Source organism: Macrobrachium rosenbergii, chromosome 23, assembly GCF_040412425.1.
Source record: "Macrobrachium rosenbergii isolate ZJJX-2024 chromosome 23, ASM4041242v1, whole genome shotgun sequence".
Classification (NCBI taxonomy): Eukaryota; Metazoa; Arthropoda; class Malacostraca; order Decapoda; family Palaemonidae; genus Macrobrachium; species Macrobrachium rosenbergii.
The window spans coordinates 61,622,891-61,647,719 of record NC_089763.1 but is presented as its reverse complement, the minus strand read 5'-3'; the positions used below and the strand labels follow the sequence as shown (position 1 = coordinate 61,647,719).

Genomic DNA, 24,829 nt, shown 5'->3' with positions numbered 1-24,829 from the left:
ATGATGGGGTTAGGTTCCAAAAAACCCATCGTTTGTTGGAAAAAACGAATCTCGAATATAGCCTAGCCTACACTAGGATATTCAGTACCATGTACAGTAAACCCCCAGTACCTGCGGGGGAATGCGTACCATGCCCCCTGCAAATAGCTAAACCAGTGAATACTTAGAACCCTTATAAAAACACTTAGAACTGCCTATTTTGATAGTTCAAATGCACACAAAAAAAAAAAACTAAAAATGTTTATACAGGTATTATCCTACTTAGGATGGGGTTAGATTCCAAAGAAAACCATCGTTTGTTGGAAAAAACGTAAGAAAATACCAAAACGTATCTCAAACATATATAGCCTACCCTACACTAGGGTATTCGGTACCATGTATACATAAATGGTAGCCTAGTCTACACTATAAAGTATACTCTATACATACACGGTATAGTAATTATTAATATCAGCTAATTCTGGAGGTTCATGCAAAGTGACTTATGATAATTCAATACAAAGAGAAATTGAATAACAAACAAGAATTAGCTTAGCCTACTCTATGGTATATTGTTTACATACACGGAAGCGTAGCCAAAATTATACTCTCCTCTATATTCACATATTGTATTATACAAATACCAACATAACAAATATGCATCTTTTCCATGGATCTTTTAAAATATTATGCCTTAATTCACTTTATCCAATAAAGGGATTTTGACAAAGAAAAAATCTATTTCTGGGGTAAGACCTGTGTCACCCGGAGAAATATCCTTTTAGCACATATTTCTAGGTATAAGTATTGCTAAACATACCAAAGAAAAAGCTAAACACAATGCCAGGGTTACGACCACCGGATCGAACGCCATTACATGGTGTCGGTATACACAAAGGGTGAGTGGTGCCACTGCCACAGGCCTCCGCCCTATAGAGCTCTTCAATCTCAAAACCCGAAAAGTGAGGAGCCATTACATACCTCACCCTCTTCTCCAGCCAACCACCACCTCAGCCGCCATCTTGTAAACATCCCAAGTTAGCACCCCCAAGCTTGGTATGCCACTCAGGGGAAAGGAAAATAGGGATGGGTCACAGGGTGACACAGGTCTTCCCCAGAAATAGATTTTTCCTTTGTCAAAATCCCTTTTCTGGGCTCGACCTGTGTCACCCGGTGAAATTATAACAGAGAATCAGCCATACAAAAGGTTGGTGGAGCCCTCTAAGAATTACCTTAATGGAGCTAAATAAAACTATAAGAAAATTACTGTGTTTTAATAACCCAAGACATTAATAATAAAACATGATTAACAATATAGGGCACACAGACAAAATTAATTACACCAAGACACTTGAGGCTAACAAAAAAGGGGTACAACAAAATATGCAAAACGGTCAGGAGTCAGGCTGTGAAACAGGCCTGACCTAAAGGTAGAAGGCATGGCGAGTAAACGAGCCAGGCAGGCGAGAGAGGAATAAAGGACAGGATAAACTAAGGTTACATAAGCTCGTCTAGGGCAGGAGGAACAACACTTCCTGCAGCCACTGTGGAGTATTTAAGAGCCTCTAGAGATTTAAGATAGTGGCGTTTGAACACTGTTGGTGATTTCCAGCCCGTATATTTTTTAAGGTCATCAAATTTCATATTATGGAAATAATTAGTGGAGGTGGCCACTGCTCGAATATCATGTACCCTAGGTACTGAATCTGGGTTTGCTTCCTTTATGAAATACAGTATTTGTTGCCTGATGGCCTTTAAAGAAATGGTTCCTCCATTTTCCCTAACAAAAAGAGGGCCAGACATTATAATAGAAGTTCTATTTAAATAAGCTTTTAAAGTGTTAACTGGGCATAAGGACAGATCCTGTGGAAGGGGGACAACCTTCCAAGGGGACCATCTATTTTGTGGATCTTCATTCTTAGCTAGAAACTTGAGATCCGGAGACAACAGAACTTCTCCTGATGGGAGGAAATCAACATGGTTCGGTTCTCTAGAGAGAGCAGACAGTTCAGAAATTCTGGCACCTGAGGCTAGGCTAATTAAAAATATCGTTTTCCTTAACAGACTCGAGTATGAACACAGTTCATTATCAGTGTCTGATGCTAATTTAAGTACGTCATTTAAGAACCAGGAAACCGTGTGGGACGGGTTGCTGGTCTAAGACGAGCGCATGCTTTAGGAATTGACGAAAAATATGAGTCTGTAAGGTTAATATTGAAGCCATGTAAAAATATTTTTCTTAAAGCAGATTTTGCTGTAGTAATAGTAATAGAGGCCAGTCCTTTCTCAAATATTGATCTGAAGAAAGAGATTGCAAGGTTCGTGGTCATTTCCTGAGCTTCAGATTCCTCAGAAATAATGCTAACTTTTTAACTGCTGAGTCATATTGTCTGAGGGTAGATTCCCTCTTGTCTGATTCTATGAACAGTGTATTAATAGGATCAATGTTAGCGTCTTTCTGAGCTGCAAACTTCATGAAGTCTATAAAGCTAGGGCATTCAGAATTCTTGAGGAAGCTGACACAGTCCGAGTTTGTACTATTTGTGTCAACCTTGGACTGGGGATTTGTATGCGCCAGAGTTTCAACTCCAGAAGAAGAGGAAACCAATTGCTCTTCGGCCAGTTGGGTGCCACAAGTGCTACTTGACCTTTGAATGATCTGAGTTTGTGTAAAACTTTCATCAATAGGTTTACTGGTGGAAACAGATAGATCCTTTGCCACCTGTTCCAGTCTATTGACATCGCATCCGTGGAGTGAGCTAGAGGGTCTAGATTGGGGGCAACGTAACACGGAAGCTTGTGGTTGCTCTCTGTGGCAAACAGGTCCACCTGGAGACCTGGTACCTGAAGACAAATCCACTCGAATGATGCTTTGTCCAATGACCATTCTGACTCCAGCGGAGTTGTCCTGGACAGTGAATCTGCAATGACATTCCAGACACCTGCCAGATGAGTAGCTGACAGGTGCCAAAGATGTTACCTTGCCAGAGAGATTATTGCGATCATTACCTGATTGATCCGGCTCGACTTGGAGCCCCCTCTGTTTATGCAATGCACAACTACTGCACTGTCCAGTACCAGTCTGATATGAATCTGCCTGGTTGGACGTAGTTTCTTTAGAGTTAGAAATACTGCCATTGCTTCTAGAATGTTGATATGGAACTGGCGGAACATAGTTGACCATGTTCCTTGAACTTTCTTGTGTTGGGAATATCCTCCCCACCCGCTCAGGAAGCATCCGTATGGATCACTAATGATGGAGGGGGAAATTGGAGAGGCACTGACCTTGACAAACTCTTGACTGTTGACCATGATCGAAGCCTCTTCCTCAACACCGGGGAATTAGAGACACTTTGTCTCTGTATCTGCTGTTGGCTCTGTCTCCGCCATACTCTGTTTATATCCTTCAGTTTGGCTTTCAGCAGCAAATCTGTTACTGACGCGAACTGAAGAGAACCCAGGACTCTTTCCTGGGTACGACGAAATGCTTTTTGTTTTTGAGGAACTGCCTGGTAGCTTTGGCTATTTCCCTCCTTTTGGCTGGCGGAAGTAACAGTTTGTGTGTGTCCAGATCCCATTGGATTCCTAACCACTGAAATTGAGCCTCTGGAACTAGGCAGGATTTCTTCCTGTTTATTTGAAAACCTAAGGATTCCAGAAAGCTGATCACTATGGATGTTGCTTTCCGACATTCCTTGGCGTTGGATGCCCAAATTATCCAATCGTCCATAATCCCTTGGGCCCGTAGTTGTTGGACTACTGTTTCTGCCAGTTTGGTGAAAATTCTGGGAGCGCTATGTTGAGCCCGAATGGCATGACTCTGAATGAGTATGCTTGTTTCCCTAGTCTGAATCCTAGGTAAGGAGAGAAGTTTCTCGCAATCGGGACGTGATAATAAGCGTCTGAAAGATCTATAGAGGTGGTGACGGCCCCACGGGGAAGTAGGGTTCGCACCTGCGAGATTGTAAGCATGCGAAACTTGTCGCATTGAATGTACAAATTGAGACGAGACAAGTCTAGAATTACTCTTTGCTGGATTGAGTCTTTCTTTGGAACACTGAACAGCCAGCCTTGAAATTTCAGGTGTCTCACTCTCTTTATTGCCCTCTTTTGGAGAAGGTCTTTTACAAAGTCCAGAAGGGCTTTGGATGGAGACTGATGGAACTTGACTGGCGGAGGAGGCCCTCTGCTCCAGCTCCATCCCAGACCCTTTGAAACTATGCTGTGGCCCCACGGACTGAAGGTCTAACGGTCCCGGAAGAGATGTAACCTCCCGCCCACCTGAGGAGACTCATTGAGCGGAAGAGAGACTTACTTCCTCTACCTCCTCGGCCTCCTCTTCCCGTGAAAGAGGTCATGATGCAGACCTACCTCTGAAGGAGGCTCTGGCTCTGCTTCCCCTCGCATGCCTGTTAAAGCCTCGAACGCCCCTGGCTTTCAAACGGCGTTGAAAGCCGGGACGCCACGAGGTTGGCGGAGCAAGGGTTTGCTGAGCCAGCTGCATCAGAACAAACTGTTGCTGAGGCTGGGCTTTGAAGTTGAAGGCTGTCCGATCTGAGAGACCGGTACAGCTTGAAGCACAGTTTGGGTCTGAGGTTTTCTGTACCTCCTGAACCTTTTCCTATCCCTGGCTTGAGGTCTGGTGGTCTTGGTGGCCTTCCTTTTAAAGGGGAGACCCTAGCGGGAGCAAAGGCTCTGATTTGCTCTGGTTGCTTCCGCCAGAACATTGTTGACCTCATCCTCAGGGAAGATGTTAGGATCCCAGATAGAACTCTTCATGAGTCTATTGGGCTCGTGTCTGATAGTGGCGTCCGCAAAGATGTGTTTCCGGCAGTTTAGTCTCGCCACTACAAAGTCATACACATCCGCTTGGAATGCCGCTAACAGGGATTTGGTCAGGACCTGGAATAGAGGTTCTTCAGCGTAAGTTACCGCCGTCACCACCGTAATAGTAATGGAATGCAGGGAGCGACTCAACCTGCATCTAGCCTTGAACTCCGCATTCAGAAGGGCCTCCGGAATCTTGGGAAGCTGTTCACTAAAGAGAGTGGAGGCGCACTTGGGGTCGAGTTTGCCCACCGTGAACGTGGCCGGAGCTCCCGACCAAAATTCCAATCTCCGGGAAGACAAGAGAGGTGGGATCTGTCTCCCGGAGTTGAGGCAGCGGCTTACCCTCGATTCCCGCCTGACTAGTCAGCACTGCGATCTTAGTCGTGCAGGGGGTAGGGATGGAGTCACCTACCGAGAACATCGTGAAAGTCCCCTTAAAGGGGGTAAGCTTGGTATTTTCGCACTCCCAGTCAGTGAGAGCGCTCATCAAGGTGGATTGGGCTTGGTCCCTGGGGAAGATAACTGTCCCATTCGGGACCTTGTCTGATCTGATCCAGGCTTCCTCTGTAAGCCTGGCATAGCCTGGGTAGGGAGGCACCAGGTCGGGTGGAAAGAACTCCAGTTCCTCCAACCGACAAGTTCCCAAGTCCTCGATGGTCAGGGTATCATTGTGTAGAGGAGCGTGAAGAGCCAGCCGCCACAGGTTTCCCTTATCAAAGGGGGGGCAGTCTGGAGACATCCGAACAACGAAGATTGCCCTGCTACTCCGGGAGCGCATAAACCCAGAGAGCAAGCTTTCCTGGTCTGCATCCTCTGTGCCAATGACTGCACAGACTGACCAGAGGTCTGTAAGCTCGAAGCGAGCTGGGAGGAAAGGTCTTGAATCCTGGCCTCAACCTTCTTATCTAACTTCTGCATCAGAAGTTCCGCAAAGGCCTCAGGGTCAAAGTTAGGCCGAGGGGGACTAGCCTTAGACGTCCTGGATCTCGACCCCTTGGGCGGGGGAGTAACCTTACTAGAGGACGCCACTGGATTAAGAGCCAGTGACGACCTTGAGGGAGCTGACAGATTAGACCTTTGAGGTCTAGAGGACTTAGGTAAGTCCTTCTTTTTCAAGGATTTCACCTTGGGGACAACAGACCTCGACCTGTCCTCAAGGATAGCTGGTTTAGGAAACACTTGAAAGGAAGATGAAGAGGAAGAAGGAGAACCAAAAAGGGGACTACCAACACTCTCTCCCCCTGCCTCACTTACCACCTTACCTTCTACCTGGTGGTCCGGATTGACGCTCATTGGTTCGAGGTGGATACTGATGGCCGCCACCTCTTCCGCCACCTCTCCGCACAGGTTGTCTTCTTGGGAGGGTTGCGTCTCCTCCCGGATCCGTTCAATTATAGGGGCGGCTACTTCCGCCGGCACTGCAGCTGAGATCCGGGCTCTGGGGTAGAGGAGATTGCATATCTCCTCTGACAGGATGTACAGCTTGCCCGACGCAACATTCCTCCCAAACCCGCCGACCCAGATCTTCAGGGTCAACAGCAAAGAGTCACGGATAATACAGTCAGACGACTCATCCACCACTAGCTCGTACAGAGCGTAGCAAATCTCACAGCCATCCGGGTGCCAGACGACCAAGTCCCCAACGCGAACTGAGCAGCCGGAGTGTGAACGGCACACCTCATGGCCACAGGGTTGTTGGAGAACCGCTGTGCACCCAGGCTCCTGACAGCGCACCATCTGTAAGCGGAAAGACGATACATGAGTAACGCCGAGTTAAGGCCCGCTGAGTAGGTCCGGCGGTAATATGATACCTTAACCTAAATTATGGGTGATGGAACATGCTTATCATCAGGCAAAACCCCGCCGGAATTAAATCCGCAGTATAGAATTAATACACGATACATGAGTAACGCCGAGATAAGGCCCGCCGAGTAGGTCCGCGGTAATAGGATACCTTAACCAAATTATGGGTAATGGAACATGCTTATCATATGATAAAACACCACCGGAAAAGAATCCTGCAGCAGAAATAGATATAAGTTATGCTACGGAATGGTCAACTACTAATTATGTAAACCATAAGTACTCTAAGATACGCTGGTGTTATGGTACTCTGCCCTGATTTGCCACGGAAATCTTGTTATGTCACACATTATGGTAATGGCGGAAGAGGCGGAGAGGAGTCTTCGCATATGGCTCAATTCTCAACGTGCAGGCCGGGAACCAGATAGTGGAAAACGCCAACTAACTGAATACCATACCCACCGGAGTGGTAACGTGTACGATAACAACGAGAGATCTGACTAACCTGGCGGAGACTGAACATAGCGAAAGTCATGATAGCATCCCTGGGACTGTGTTCGATGCTCCAGCTAACACTGTGGAAAGCGAACAAACGAAACACCGGCCGATAAGGGGAAAAGTTAGCAGAGTGGCGGAAACCCGCAAGCGGTGGCCAGGCGGGTGAGTAACACCCTCTGGAAGCCGAAGAAAACTCCCCCTACGGGGTGCTGAACGTGCGATCGGCGTCCCTCACGTGAGGAGATGTCTGGGTCACTCGCCAAAAGCTAACTGATCAGGTAAAGAAGGACTAGTCTACATACGAAATGATCTGTGCAACCATCGATCCCAGTCCACTCTCCAAAACCAAAGCTTTTGGCTTGGACAGGAAGGCCAGAATAGGCGAAACAGGGGAACCACGCAAAGCTAAGCCTAGCCACACCCTCCAAAACCGACAGTCTGGTCAGGTGGAAGACTATGAATTGAGGAGACCCTTCACTATTCTAACCTCACCCTCCAAAAACCTCACGGCCTGGTCAGGTGGGCTAAGGGGGAAGGGCAACTACCTCACTAGCCTAACCTCACCTTCCAAAAACGTGACAGCATGGTCAGGTGGGCCAAGAGAGAACGAGGAACTCCCTCAACAACCTAACATCTCCCTCCAAAACCTCAAAATGGCCTGGTCAGGAGAGCTAGGAAGCATAAGCATCGTGTAAAAGAGCATATCCTGTCAGCCTAACTCTCCGAAACCGATTAGGTGAGCGGGTGCGGCCGAGTAGGCAAGGCTAGAAAATACCCTAATCGAATAAAACTGCCTGACTTCAAGAGTACTAAGACGATGTGTGAAATATAAAAAACATATATATACATAGAATTATATACTATAAATACCACCGATATACGGAGAGCGGGGGATACCCAAGATGGCCGACCCTGACGTCGAATCACACATAAAACTAATCCAAGAATATACATGTCATCCAACATCGTACACATCAGAAATGACCATGAGCATAACAGTACCATCATGGAGAATGTACCAACTCGCTGGTAGAGGAAGGGGACCAGGGAAAAGGAAGAAATTATGATCAGAAAAGGGGAGGGGGAAAAACCTCCATCTCTAGCCTAGATCAGTCATGATACGGGCTCCCAACCTCCTACCAACGAAATGGTGATTCTATATATATAAAACTCCAATTGAAGGACTATGGATAAAAACTAGCAGCAACTTTATGCTAAAAACATGCGAAGACTGAGGGTCCGGCATGGCAGAGGCCGACGCTGCCACGTCCGGCTGCGTAGCGTTATTACCTGGTAAACAATATATTAAAGGTCAAATAAGATGCCTCTGTAAGAAAAAACCAAAAGGAGATGGTACTCAACTTAGTTGGGAATTCAGGAAGAGATGACATGATGAATTAGTCAAAATCCAAAGAAACACAGCACCAAGGAAAAAACACGGTGTTGTCTGGAAGCGTGCTAAATTGGAATGTTTACAAGATGGCGCCTGAGGTGGTGGTTGGCTGGGAGAAGAGAGTGAGGTATGTAACGGCTCCTCACTTTTCAGGGTTTTGAGATTGGAGAGCTCTATAGGGCGGAGGCCTATGGCAGTGGCACCACTCACCCTTTGTGTATACCGACACCATATAATGGCGTTCGATCCGGGGGTCGTAACCCTGGCATTGTGTTTGGCTTTTTCTCTGGTATATTTAGCAATACTTATACCTAGAAATATGTGCTAAAAGGATATTTCACCGGGTGACACAGGTCGAGCCCAGAAATATCATATATATTCTTATATTGCTTTTGTATTATAAATTGCAATCATAGCAATCAACGTTCTGGTTTGGAAATGTTTACGTGGTGTTTATTTTGCCGCATTTAACTAAGTTCTGAGCGCTTTACTTGCTTCTAGTTAGTGTAAATGTATCTCTAGATACTTTATTTATATGGGGCAAGGTTATTTTTTGTTATACGAAGTGTTTTCAAGTCGAAATATAGCTAAAATACATCTTGTTGTGAAATTAATTCATCTATTATTTTCATTAGTAGATGACGATGGCCGTCTGGGGGCGTTTGTTTTGTGTAAAAAAAAAAATTAAAGATTCCGTTTCCTATTTTCATTTGATTTCACCATAATACAAGCTTTACGTATTTATTGTTTATCGGCGTAAAAATAACAGCAATGTGTTCTTTCATGCACAGTAATTTTGATTAAAATACTTTCACTCCCATTTTAATTACAACAGAGTTTAATCCATGTTGCCAATGTATGATAATTTACAGTATAGTCATCAGCAGCCTGAACATTGTTTTCTCAGCTTTAGCTATAACTTGCAGCTTAAATTTAGCAGTATATTTCCTTGCCGATCTTTTATCCATACCAAATAAGGGTATAATGTAAAAATATATCAGTCCTATTCTACTTAACCTCAATTGTGCCATAACATACGGTACTTGTTATCCGATTTGGTTATAAGCAAAACAACAGTTTCTTGGTTGGTTGTTTATGGCTGTATGCATTTACGCAAGAGTATAATGTTACTGACAGTACTTTTATCATTATCTTCTACTTTTTTAACTAGAATATGCGGTAAAGAGATGGAGGAAAAGTTGTCTGTTGTAATTTGGTCTCTCTCACCGTCTGATAACGCTGCTGCCTGCGCCTGTGCGAAATTTAAAAATATTTTACAAATAATATTATGGTATCGGTATTAACTGCTTATCCCATTGCAAAATCGAATTATCGTAAGGTGAATTATCGTAACTTGAGCATTACCTGAGTATTTTATAATTTTATCACAAAGTGCATTTAGTCATGAAAATGATGAAAATACAGTATTTAGTGAATATTTCTCAGTGAAAAAATACAGCGAATTGGCAAATTTTCCATGCAAATAATTGGTACATATGTTCCAAAGAGAAATCCGTGAATACGTGAGTCATGGGCTTACTGTGTATATATATATATACATATATATATATATATATATATATATATATATATATATATATATATATATATATATATATATATATATATATATATATATATATATATATATATATATCAGTACACACACACACATATATATATACATATATTATATAATATATGAATATCTTTTACTGTAATACAACAGTATAATATGAACAAGATAAAAGGTCCATAAAACTCTATTTGAACATTGCAACTATATATATTGAATACTTCCTTCTGTGCCCCTGTTCACTGATAAAATATGGAGAGATGATGCATTACAAGTGTATATATACTGCCATGCCTACATGTGCTTTGTATATATACTCTTGTAACACATCAGTGTCCATATTTTACCAGTAAACATGGGTACAAAAGGAAGTGCTCAAAATATAAGGTTGCAGCATTCAAATAGTGTTTTATGGGCCTTTGTGTGTGTGTGTGTGTGTGTGTGTGTGTGTGTGTGTGTGTGTGTGTGTGTATATATATCTATCTATCTATATATATATACATATATATATATATATATATATATATATATATATATATATATATATATATATATATATATAAAAGGTAGTGCTCAAGTTACGATAATTCGACTTACAATAATTCGCTTTTTACGATGGGATTAGCAATTAATATCGATACGACAATATTTTGAAAATACGTATTTTTAAATTTCGCGGGCGACTGGCGCAGGCAACAACGTACAATCAGGCAGCGTCACGATTATGCGATCGTTGGCCCGAGAGGCTGGAATAGGTACTGTACATTAATTCAATGAGCTGACCTCACTTGCTCGTTGTGTCGGAAGTTAAAATAGGTCAGTGTTCGTTTGCAATTTTTTGTGCGTTTGTAAATACAGGTAGTGCATGAGTGACGATAATTAGTCTTACGATAATTCAAGCTTGCAATGGAGTTAGCAATTAATACCAGTACGACAATACTTAGAAAATATTTTTAAATTTCGAGCAGGCACAGGCAACAGCGTACACTACAATTGCCGTAGAATCAGGCAGCAAGAGAGACCAACTTACAATAGACCAACTTCTTTTTCTCCATCTCTTTATTCCATCTTCTAGTTAAAAAGTAAGATAATAATAAAAGCATTGTTAGTAACCTTATACTCTTGCGAAAATGCGTTGCCATAAAAACAACCGAACGAGACTGTTGTTTTGCTAATAACCGAATCAGATAACAACTGTTTTGCTTGTATTTCAACCATCGTGCGGTTAAACAATTATCGTAGTTATGTTAAAAATGACGTTAAGTACTGATATGTTTTTACACTACCCTTATCCACTTTGGAGAAAAGATTGGCAAGGAAATATACTGCTGCAGTAAATTTAAGCTGCAAGTTGCAGCTGACGCTGAGAAAAGAATGTTCAAGCTGCTAATGACTATAAATTATCGTACATTGGCAACATGGATGAAACTCGACCGCAAATAAAATTGGAAAGTATTTTAATCAAAACTACTGGACATGAAAGAATATATATTACTGGTGTTTTCATCAAGAGAAAATAGAAAAGCGGAATCTTGATTTTTTTCACAAAAAACAAATGGCCAAAACTGCCAATGTCATCTACTAACGAAAAAAAATGGCTAAAATAATTTCACAACGAGACATATTTAAGTTATATTTCAGCATAAAAACACTTCGTATAACGAAAAATACATATGTCCCTTATAAATAAAGTATCTAGAGATTCATTTACGCTAACTAGAGGCAAGAAATGCCCTCTGAACCGAGTTAAATGCATCGAAATAAAGACCGCTTGATAGATTCCGAAACCAAAACATTTGTTCGCTATGATCGGAATTTATAATGCAAAGGCAATAAAAGAATATTTACGATTGGATACAGTGTAGTAAAGCATAACTTTTTAAAAGATCCATGGAAAAGATGCACATTCGTTATTTTGATGTTTGTATAATACGGTGGTGTTATGTGAAAATAGAATACAGTATAATGTAGGCTAGGCTACCGTATATGATATACAAAAAGTGCAGGCCAGGCCTTGTTTGTTATTCAATTTCTCTTTATACTGACTTATCATGTCAGTCTGCATTGAACCTGCAGAATTAGCTGACCCTAATAATTACTATACCATATATGTATAAAGTATACTGTGTAGTGTAGGCTAGGCTACCATATATGTATAGATGGTACTGATTACCTAGCGTAGGCTAGGCCATATTCGAGTTACTTATTTTTTTAACAAACGATGGGTTTTTTGGAACCTAACCCCATCATAAGTAGGGGAATACCTGTATATATATATATATTGTATATATGTAATATATGTGTGTATGTGTATACATACAGTATATATATAAGTATATAAATGCAAATTTTAGGTAACATACAAATCAAGAGAGAGCACATTTCTGTTCATTTGATTATACTGAAAATTTCAGGGCATATTTCTTATATGACAAAATAGTTTTTGTGCAAAAATCATTTCTTATATGACAAAACAGTTTTTGTCCAAAAATCAGCCTTCTAACTGTCATAGTTTCATAGTTATTACAAAATAACCTTAATTTTTTTCTTTTGCTGTTTTCTTAATACTTAGTTTTTTTCAAAAATAAAAGCTGCTATATATAACTGCAAGAACCTAGCCACCTTTATGGGTGCCGCTCCCAAGCCCAGATAAATAGGGAGGGTTGGTGTCAGGAAGGGCATCCGGCCGTAAAAATCTGTGCCAAAACCATGGAATGAGCTGAAATATGGAAAGAGGTAATGCTAGGGCGTACTCTGTAAACGAATCACAGAGACATCGCCCTAACTCTGTGATAAGGCGAGGGCTACTGCATCAGGAGCGGGTGCAGCTAAAGAAGCAAGCTCACATTGGATTTAGAGTATGTCAGCTTAATGTTGGGTCCATGACTGGGAGAGGTAGAGAGTTGGCTGACCTGATGAGGAAAAAGAAAGATGTTTTGTGTGTGCAAGAAATGCGATGGAAAGGAAATAAAGCTAAAGAATTGGGGGATGGATATAAGCTGTACTATAGTGGAGCAAATAAACAAGGCAGAAATGGAGTTGGCATAGTACTGTCTGGTGAATTGAAGAATACAGTGATAGAACTGCAAAGAAAGAATGACCGTATCGTCAGATTGAAGACGTGTTTTGGAGGAGAGATTCTGAATATTATAACTGCATACGCACCACAAGTTGGTTGCACAGAAGAAGAGAAGGGAAATTTCTGGAGAGACATGGATGGCGTAATGCAAGAAGTGGAAGAACATGAGAGGGTGATAGTGGGGGCAGATTTGAATGGCCATGTCGGATGTGAAAATGAGGCGATTGGTCGGGTGCATGGGGGCCATGGAATTGGGGAGAGAAACCCAGAAGGAGAGAGTGTAGTGGACTTTGCTGTGGCACTCGACATGGCAATAGTAAACACATTCTTTAAGAAGAAAAGGGAACACCTAATAACATATAGGAGTGGGGGGAAGATGCTCCCAAATAGACTACTTCCTATATAAAAGGATAAAGCTGGGGGCGGTCAAGAACTGCAAAGTTATCCCAGGCGACCATGTAGCCCCCCAACATGGGTTTGAAGCTAAAAATGGAAAGAAAAACCAAATCTAGGGGGATAACGAAAATTAAATGGTACAAATTAGTGAAGGAGGAGGATAAGAAGAGAGAGTTTAAGAAGAGGATCTTGGAGGATACTGATATAGGAATTGAAGATGTTCAAGAATGGTGAGCACGAAATGCAGCAGTAATGAGAAGACATGGAAAGGAGCTGCTGGGAGAGACATCTGGGATCATATGGGAGGAAAGGGAGAGTTGGTGGTGGGAGGAAGACATTGGGAAAGTAGTAAAAGCTAAGAACGAGGCAAAGAAAAGATGGGAAGAGTCACAGTCAGTGGAAGACAGAGATTGGTTCAGAGAGAAAAACAAGGTGGTGAAAAAGATGGTAGTCCAAGCTAAAGCAAAGTCGTATGATGATGTGTATAATGAGCTGGGGATGAAGGAAGGATTAAATAAGATGATCAAACTGTCAAAGGCAATACACACATCAAACAAATAAAAGATCAAGATGGGGTAGTACTTAGAAAGGATGAAGATATTGTGAAGAGATGGAAAGAATATTTTGAACAGCTGTTAAATGAAGAAAATAATAGACTAATAAGAGGGGATGGGCAGGTGAACATTGGCATGGTGATGAGGTTTTCTAAGCAAGAGGTGTTGGATGCACTGAAGAAGATGAAGAATGGGAAGGCAACCAGGCCAGACAGGATACCTGTGGAGGCAAGGAAGGCATTAGGGGATGAAGGAGTGGATATGCTTTACGATCTTATGATAAAGATCCTTGAGCAGGAAAAGATACCAAATGAGTGGCGTGGGAGTATACTGATCCCAATCTTCAAAGGGAAAGAAGATCTCCAAGAGTGTGAAGATACTGGAAAGGATGATAGATGCCAAACTAAGAGAAGAAGTAGAAATAGGTAAAGAGCGATGGGATTTATGAAGGGAAGGGGAACAACAGATGGTATATTTTGTCTGAGACAACTAATGGAGAAATTTGGGGAAAAACAAAGGGACCTGCATATGGTATTCATTGACCTTGAAAAGGCTTATGACCGAATCCCGAGACAAGAGGGATGGAGGAGCCTGAGGGAGAGGATGGTGCCAGAGAAGTACATGCGATTGATACAGGAGATGTACCGGAATGTATTTACCAGAGTGAGGAGCAGTGTTGGGGAGACAGAGGGTTTTGAGGTGAAAGTAAGATTACACCAGGGATCGGCTCTTAGCCCATTTATTTTTAACATAGTGATGGACGTTATCATAGAGGGAGTAAGGGAGGCAGTACCGTGGAACATATTGTATGTGGATGATATTGTCCTGTGCGCAAAGAGCAGGAAAGATCTGGAAATGAAATTGGAAAGATGGAGACAAGTACTGGAGGACACAGGAATGAGAATAAGTAGATCTAAGACAAAACATATGTGTACCACCAATGATGGAGGTGATAGGGAAAGTATTCAGCTTGGGGGAGAACCAATAAAGAGTTGAAAATTTTAAGTATTTGGGATCCTTTGTTAATGCTGGAGGAAGTATGGAAGAAGAAGTAAAACATCGGGTACAGGCAGGCTGGAACAACTGGAGAGCGGCCTCCAGAGTTCTTTGTGACAAAAGAGTACCGCTGAGGTTAAAAGGAAAATTTCATAAGACGGTGGTAAGAACAGCAATGATGTATGGCATGGAAACAGCAAGCTTGAGAAAGACAGGAGAAGATGGATGTGGCAGAAATGAGAATGCTTAGGTGGATGGCTGGGGTGACGAGAGAGGACAGGATCCGAAATTATTACATTAGGGGGTCAACTAAGGTGGTGAAATATCAAAAAGTGCAGGAGGGGAGGCTGAGATGGTATGGACACCTGTTGAGGAGACATGAGGACCACGCTGGTAGACATACTATGGGGATGGAGGTCCGGGGAAGAAGAAGAGGGAGACCAAGAAAGAGATGGAAGGACTGTGTGAGGGGAGACCTGCGTGAGAAGGGAATTGATGAGGCAGAAGCACAGGATAGAAATAGACGGAAATGGCTCATCTGAAACAGCAACCCCATATAAAAATGGGAACAAACTGGGAAGAAGAATATATAACTGCAAGAAGACTGAACCAAATTCGATGAAACTTACAGTGTAGTATAACTATATATCTTGATTTCGTACATGGGAAATTTATCTTAAGAGTGAAATTTTTTTTTTTTTTTGCATATTATTTTTGAAGTTTTGAAATCTTTTTGTCAAATGCAAAAAAAATTAACTTTGAAGTGAAATTTCTAAATTTCCCATGTAACAAATTTTCATTATTAGTTGAAGATTAAGTGGTAAAAATTTAATGCAAATCCCCTCATTCATAAGGAAGCTATAAGCACTTACTTTACAATGGGGCCTTATGGAGTCAGTGCTCCCCTTATAATGAAGAACTCATGTCATCCTGTGGTCAAAAGTTAATTCTAAGAACCAGCTAACCTCTAAAATGGGATCCTCTGGCCTTTGATGTATATACCTGGGTCTGGATGCACTCCATGAACACAACAAAGTACATTATAACAGTCCTACTGGAGGAAAATTCAAAACCATTCACTTTTGCCCACAAAATAATTTTACTTACTACCAGTTGACATTTCCTTTGTACCAACACCGTTCATTTTCCAGCAAATGATATGGACAGGTCATCTACAAAAAGTGTGGATAAAATGTCATGGGGGACAACAGAGGATATCCCACTGATGACTAAGGCAAATAATGTAACACTCAGCACACTACCATAGGGTGTCACCTACTCTGACTTGGAAAAATCTACATTCCAAAAAAGGGATTTTGACAAAGGAAACATCTATTTCTGGGGGAAGACCTGTGTCACCCGGTGAAATTACCATCTAACACACATTTTTAGGTAAATTCATTGCTAAACATACCAGAGAAAAGCTAAATGCAATGCTGGGGTTACTAATCCCCGTGCGAGCTCCATAAAATGGAGTCGTGTATAGGAAAGGGTGAATGTTGTCACTACCACAGGCCTCTGCCCTGTAGATATTCCCAATCTCAAAATCCCCCAGAGCGAGGTGCCATTACAACGCCCACACCAGCTCCCCGACTACCAACAACTCAGCCGCCATATTGTCATTCCAGGTTAGCACCCCCCGAAAGCTTGGTATTTTACCTAGGGGGGGGAAAAGAAGGAATAGTGGCGGGTCACCGGGTGACACAGGTCTTCCCCCAGAAATAGATTTTTCCTTTGTCAAAATCCCTTTTCTGGGCTTTGACCTGTGTCACCCGGTGAAATTATAACAGAGAATTAAACATACCAGCTTGGTGAAGCTCTTGGAAAACTACTGTGATGGAAAGAAATAAAACAATTAGTAAAAGTGAGTTTTAATTACCCAAGCCGAAAATCTCTATAATAACGTGAGAATAACAAGATGGGGGAACCATGCCCCAAAGTAAACATGATATACAGAACATCAGAACATGGTTATAATTGACTTAAATACTAACAAATAGGAACAATAGACAATATGCAACATGGTCAGGAGTCAGGCTGTGAAGCATGCCTGACCCAAAGAAGACGGTAAGGGGAGTAAACGAGGCAGGTAGGCGAGAGAGAGAGTGACAGAACAGTCAGAGGAAGGAACAATGCTTCCTGCCGCCACTGTGGAAAATTTTAGAGCCTCTAGGGATTTGAGGTAGTGGCGTTTGAACACTGAAGGTGATTTCCAACCCGTATATATTTTGAGTCAAAATTCATATGATGGAAATAATTAGTGGAGGTGGCCACCGCCCTGATATCATGGACCTTAGGAACTGAATCTGGGTTAGCTTGTTTAATAAAGTACAAGATTTGTTGTCTGATGGCCTTCAGAGAAATAGTTCCTCCACTTTCTCTCACAAAAGGAGGCCTGAACTTATATTAGAGGTTCTGTCTAAATAAGCCTTTAAGGTAGAGCCTGACAATGACAGGTCTTGTGGAAGGGGACAACCTTCCATGGGGACCATCTATCTCAAAATGCATCTCCTTCTTCATTTTGGTTTTAAACTTGAGATCTGGGGCTAACAGAACTTCTCCTGATGGAGAGGAAATCAACATGGTTTTGTTCTCTCAGATAGAGCTGACAGCTCAGAAATTCTAGCACCTGAAATTAAACTAATTAAGAATAAATCTTCCTTAACAGAAACTTAAGAATGAACAATTCTGATTATCAGTATCTGATGCTAATTTAAGAACGTCATTTAACCCTTTCCTGCCCAATTGACGTCATATTGAAGGTGAAAAACTTACCCCCTTCTTGTCTGAACAGGCCTTCAAAGTTTTAGTTACATAAAATTTAAAGGGACATTTTTCTGTGACGTGTAATTAATTCTATGGTTTAATTTTTTATTTTCGGACAGTTGGTGGTTTCAAAATGGCTTAAAATAACCCTAATTGATAACTCAGGCATCGTCGCCAGGCAAGCAGTGCTTATAAATTTTATGTTCCAATTCCCCTGGCATAATAAATTTCCCACAATGAAATCAGCTGATCCTACCCACGTTTCTCTCTCGTATCTTACATTTTTTTATAAAATGTCTGATTACATTATTGGAAACACTCTGTTTGGTATCCTCTATTTTCTATAAATTTTTAGTTCACAATCTACTGTGCATGCGCAAATCCATGGCAAGTATTAAAATTCTCACAATGACATCAGCTGATCGCACCCACGCAGGCCTGGCAGGCCACACTTCTGTCAGAGACCATTCTTTTTGGGTAAACACGTTGCCCTGTTTACATACAGCGAACAAATCGAGAACAGTTTCCAACATGCTTTCATAAAAAGTTTTTACGTAAAACTAGTGGAAATTTGTTAGTGCATCACATAAGAGATGTCTGGATTTTAGGCAGGGCTCTGAATCTCATTTTTCATTATCATATATATCGATATTTAGAAATTTTGTTGGCTTTCTTCTAAAAAAATAATTCATTCACCCAACTGTTATAGCTTTTGAGCTACGAACGATAATGTTGACAACGGTAACATTTTTTTTTTTTGTTTCTTGGACAGCTTATAACGTCAAAAAACAAAACTGTTGCTGTTACCAAATACATTTTCAGTCAAGACTCTCACTTTATTCCTCAACCTTTCCTCTACATTTTTGTATATTTACAAAGTAATTTCTATGAAAAAATCCAAGTAGGGCTCTTCAAAAAAATGTCTAACGATAATTCTCACCATATGCCTGACATTACATTTCTTTACCCACTTTTCTATCAATTTTTCACCAACTGGACTTATTCATTTTCATTTTTTTTTTATGTCGATATTTAGAGAATTTTCTTGGCTTTCTCATAAAAAATAATTCACTTTAACTGTTATAGTTTTTGAGCTACGAACAATAATGTTGACAACGGTAACTTTTTTTTTTTTCGATCAATTTATAACGTCAAAATGAAACTTTTAAAGCCATTTTTCTTTTTTCCTTTATTCTTCAACTTTTCCTCTACTTTTTCGTATATTTACAAAGTAATTTCTGAAAAATAACCGAGATAGGTTTCTTCAAAAAAAATTTCTAGCGATAATTCTCACCATAGGGGAAAGAGCGCTCTGTTTCTCACCCTCTTTTTGTATCAATTTTTTCACCAACTGGCCTTTTCATTCGCATTTCCATTTTTATATGTCAATATTTAGGGATGAATTTTATTGGCTTTCTCATAAAAACATATTAATTCGCCTAACTGTTATAGCTTTTGATTTTTAATAATTTTGACAATGGTAACATTTTTTTTTCAATCAAATTATAACGTCAAAATGAAACTGTTGCAAAAATCAAAGCCATTTTTCTTGAAAATCACTTTATTCTACAACTTTTCCCTTTTCATTTTATATTTACAAATTTCATTTCTATTGAAAAATAACCGAGATAGGGCTTTTAAAAAAAAACTTTTTCTATGTAATTTCACCATACGGGCCTTCAAATCGTTTTAGTTTCATAAAAAAGTAAATTTTTTCAAAGACTGAACTTATTCGTTTTTCATTGTTTTATATCAATATTTAGAGAATTTTGTTGGCTTTCTAAAAAAAAATAATCCATTATTTATGTAACTGTTATAGCTTTTTAGCTAAATGATAATGTTGACAACGGTAACATTTTTTCGTTTCAATCAATTTATAACGTCAAAATGAAACTGTTGCCGTTACAAAGCCATTTTTCTTGACTCTCTCTTTATTCTACAACTATTTCTCTAATTTTCGTATATTTACAAAGTAATTTCTATGAAAAATAACCGAGATAGGGCTCTTCAAAAAAAAACTTTTTCAAGTCTAATTCACTTATTATGATCAAATCCTTATTTCTTACCCTCTTTTCTATAAATTTTTCACCAACTGGACTTATTCGTTTTTCATTGTTTTATATATCAATATTTAGAAATTTTGTTGGCTTTCTCACAAAAAAATCCATTTAGGGGTGGATCTGGTTATACCTTGAGCTTCTGACGATAATGTTGACAACGGTAACATTTTTTTTCGTTTCAATCAATTTATAACGTCAAAATGAAACTGTTGCACTTAAGCCATTTTCTTGACTCTCACTTTATTCTACAACTTTTCCTCTACATTTTCGTATATTTACAAAGTAATTTCTATGAAAATAACCGAGATAGGGCTCTTCAAAAACTTTTTCTAGCGATAATTCTCACCAACACCGGGCAAATACTCTGTTTCTTACCCTCTTTTCTATAAATTTTTCACCAACTGGACTTATTCGTTTTTCATTGTTTTATATATCAATATTTAGAGAATTTTGTTGGCTTTCTCATAAAAAATAATCCATTAGCCTAACTAAATAGCTTTTGAGCTACGAACGATAATATTGACAACGGTAACATTTTTTTCGTTTCAATCAATTTATAACGTCAAAATGAAACTGTTGCCGTTACTAAATCATTTTTCTTGACTCTCACATTATTTGTCAAGTTTTCTCTACATTTTCGTATATTTACAAAGTAATTTCTATGAAAAATAACCGAGATAGGGCTCTTCAAAAAAATCTTTTTCAGCAAATAATTCTCACCATTATTGCGGGCAGAGCGCTCTGTTTCTTCCCACAAGATTTTTTCTATCAATTTTTTCACCAGCTGGACTTATTCGTTTTCCATTCTTTTATATGTCGATATTTAGAGAATTTTGTTGGCTTTCTCATAAAAAATAATTCATTAGCCTGACATTCATAGTTTTTGTGGAAGGGGACAAAATATGAAAATAAGTAAAATTTTTTTCACGAAATAACTTCATTTTTTTGTATTTAGAGGGCTGGGACTCTTATTCTGACTATTCCACCATAAAATATAAACATTTAGAAAAAGGACAGCAAAATGAACGTTGTTGGCATAAAATTTATATTTTTGCTGAATTTTCGAAATAATTATTTTTTCTTCACTGTCAGACTTAAGACACATCGGGGCTCATTCTGCCCTCAGTGATGTGATAACTAATTTACAGATATGAAATTTAAGAACCAGGAAACCGTGTGTGGGCGGGTTGCTGGTCTCAAACGAACGCATGCTCTAGGAATTGATGAAAAATAAGAATCAGTTAAGCTAATATTAAAGCCATGTAAAAATATCTTTCTTAAAGCTGATTTGGCTGTAGTAATGGTACTAGAGGCAAGACCTTTTTCGAACAATGACCTGAAGAACGAGATTGCAAGGTTCATGGTCATTTCTGTAGCTTCAGATTCTTTCAGAAACAGTGCCAATTTCTTGACTGCTGAGTCATATTGTCTGAGGGTAGATTCCCTTTTGTCTGATTCTAAGAACAGTGTATTAACGGGATCAATATTAGCATCTTTCTGAGCTGCAAATTTCATGAAATCCACAAAGCTAGGGCATCTTGGACTCTTGAGGAAGCTGACACAGTCCGAGTTTGTACTATTTGTGTCAATTTTGGTCTGGGGATCTGTATGCACCGGAGCTTCAGTTCTAGAAGAAGAAAACCAGTTGCTCTTGGCCAGTTGGGCGCTACCAGAGCCACCTGACCTTTGAATGTCCTGAGCTTGTGTAAGACTTTCATCAACAAGTTTACTGGAGGAAACAGGTAGATCCTCTGCCACTTGTTCCAATCTATTGACATCGCATCTGTGGAGTGAGCCAGAGGGTCCAGGTTGGGGGCCACATAACATGGAAGTTTGTGGTTGCTTTCTGTGGCAAACAGATCTACCTGGAGACCTGGGACCTGACTGCAAATCCACTCGAATGATGTTCTGTCCAGGGACCATTCCGACTCCAGCGGAGTTGTTCTGGACAGAGTCTGCAATGACATTCCGAACTCCTGCCAGATGGGTAGCTGACAAATGCCACTGGTGCTTGTTTGCTAGGGAGAATATTGCTATCATTACTTGGTTGATCCGGCTCGACTTGGAACCTCCTGTTTATACAATGCACCACTACCGCACTGTCCAAGACCAGCCTTATATGGATTAGTCTGGTTGGACGCAGTTTCTTTAAGGTTAGAAAGACTGCCATTGCTTCGAGAATATTGATATGGAACTGGCGGAACATAGTGGACCATGTTCCCTGCACTTTTTTGTGTTGAGAGTATCCTCCCCACCCGCTCAGAGAAGCATCCGTGTGAATCACTAATGCCGGAGGGGGGAACTGGAGCGGTACTGACTTTGATAAGCACTTGACTGTTGTCCAGGGCCGGAGTCTCTTCCTCAGTACTTGCGGAATTAGAGACACCTTGTCTCTGAATCTGATGTTAGCACGTCTCCGCCATACTCTGTTTATGTCTTTCAGTTTGGCTTTCAGGAGTAGATCCGTTAGTGAAGCAAACTGAAGGGAACCTAAGACCCTTTCTTGGGTACGGCAAGAAGCTTTCCTGTTCATGAGGAATTGCCTGGTTGCTTTGGCTATTTCTTTCCGCTTGGCTGGCGGAAGAGACAGCTTGTGTGAGTGTAGGTCCCACTGGATCCCCAACCACTGAAAGCGGCTCTCCGGAACTAGGCGGGACTTCTCCCTGTTTATTTGGAAGCCTAGAGATTCCAGAAAACCGATTACTATGGTTGTTGCTTTCCGACATTCACTGGCGTTGGGTGCCCAAATTATCCAATCATCCAGGTATGCAGCTAGCATCATCCCTTGAGATCGTAGTTGTTGAACTACTGTATCTGCCAGTTTGGTGAAAATTCTGGGGGCTATGTTGAGCCCGAATGGCATAACTCTGAACGAGTACGCTTGCTTTCCTAGTCTGAACCCCAGATAAGGAGAGAACCTTCTCGCAACTGGGACGTGATAATAGGCGTCTGAAAGATCTATAGAGGTGGTTACGGCTCCACGGGAAGTAGGGTCCAAACCTGCGAGATTGTGAGCATGCGAAATTTGTCGCATTGAATGTATAAATTGAGACGAGACAAGTCTAGGATTACCCTTTGCTGACTGGAGCCTTTCTTGGACGCTGAACAGTCTGCCCTGAGACTTCAAGTGCCTCGCTTTCTTTATAGCCCTCTTTTGTAGTAGGTCCTTCACGAAGTCCTGGAGGGCTTTGGATGGTGATTGATGGAACCTGACTAGTGGAGGAGGGCCTCTGCTCCAGCTCCAACCCAGGCCCTTGGAGACTATGCTGTGGGCCCACGGACTGAAGGTCCATTGGTCCCGAAAATGATACAGCCTCCCGCCTACCTGAGGAGTCTCACTGGGCAGGAGATGATCTGCCTCCTCTGCTACCTCGGCCTCCTCTCCCTTGGGAGATGGAGCGAGACGCCGACTTGCCTCTAAAGGAGCCTCTGGCTCTGCTTCCCCTGGCGTTTCGGTTGAATGCCTGAAATGCCCCATGACTTTCGAATGAAGCATTGAAAGCCGGAGACGTTACGTATGTAGGGGAGGCGAGCGTGTGCTGGGCTGGTTGAACCAGCACATACTGTGGTTGAGGCTGAGCCTTATAGGTTGAAGGCTGGCCGGCTGGAGAGACCGGAACAGCCTGCAGCACCGTCTGGGTAGGAGGCCTTTTGAATTTCTTGAACCTCTTCCCGGGTCTGGGATGAGGTCCGGCGGACTCCGTCAACTTCCGCTTGTAGGGGAGACCCCAGCGGGAGCGGAGGCTTTGGTTAGCCCTGGTAGCTTCCGTCAGGACTGCGTCTACCTCTTCCTGGGGGAAGAGATTAGCCCCCCAGATGGAGCTCTTCATGAGCCTATTGGGCTCTTGCCGAATAGAGGCTGCCGTAAAGATGTGTTTCCAGCAGTTCATCCGAGCCACTATGAAATCATATAGGTCCTGCTGGAACCCCGCCAGTAGGGATTTAGTAAGGACCTGAAAGAGGGCTTCTTCGTTATAGACAACCGAAGTTGCCTCCGCCAAAGTCAGGGAATGTAGGGACCGACTTAACCTGCCCTTGGTCTCAGCTTCGGCCTTCAGGAGAGAATCCGGGATTTTCGGAGGCTGCTCGCTGAAGAGGGAAGAAGCGCAGTCAGGGTCGAGCCTACCCACCGTAAAAGTGGCCGGAGCTCCCTTCCAAAAATCAGAATCTCCGGGGAAGACTAGAGAGGTGGGATCTGTCTCCCGGAGTTGTGGAAGGGGCTTGCCCTCAATGCCTGCCTGACTGGTAAGCAGGGCTACCTTAGTCGTGCAGGGGGTGGGGATAGTATCTCCCACCAAGAACATCGTAAACGAACCCTTGACAGGGGTAAGTTTCGTGTTCTCGGCTTGCCACTCTGTAAGCGTGCGCAACAGGGTGGATTGAGCCTGGTCCCTTGGAAAGATGACGGTTTCTTTCGGGACCTTGTCCGATCTTATCCAGGCTTCCTCGGTAAGCCTGGCATAACCTGGGAAGGGGGGCAGCAAGCCAGGTGGGAAGAACTCTAGTTCCTCCAACCTGCGAGTACCCAGACCTTCGATGGTGAGGGTGTCTTCATGCTGAGGAGCATAAAGAGCCAGGCGCCAAGGGTTTCCCTTATCGAAGGGGGGAAGACCGGAAGCGTCCTGAACAGCCAAGGGCTGAGCGACTGTCCTGGCGCGCATAAACCCCGAGATCCAGCTCTCCTGGTTTTTCACCTTCTCTGCTAGGGATTTAACAGAGGCGTTTGATGACTTCAGGTCGGAAGACAACTGGGAGGAGAGTTCGGTCAACTTCTCTTCCACCCTCTTGTCGAACTTCTCCATAAGAAGTTCAGCAAACGACTCTGGGTCAAAGGAAGGACGAGGGGGGCTCGCCTTACTCTGCTTGGATCTCGATCCCTTTCCAGAGGGAGGGGCCTTG

The 24,829-nt window shown here is 41.9% G+C and overlaps 1 protein-coding gene and 1 pseudogene across 2 annotated transcripts in view; one reads left to right on the top strand and one right to left on the bottom strand.

Annotated features, from left to right (window-relative positions):
- GlyRS (glycine--tRNA ligase) overlaps positions 1–24,829 on the bottom strand; it is a 615,776-nt gene that overhangs the window by 365,990 nt on the left and 224,957 nt on the right. The gene's annotated exons all lie outside the window — the stretch shown is intronic.
- Positions 15,109–16,377, top strand: LOC136851220 (uncharacterized; annotated as a pseudogene).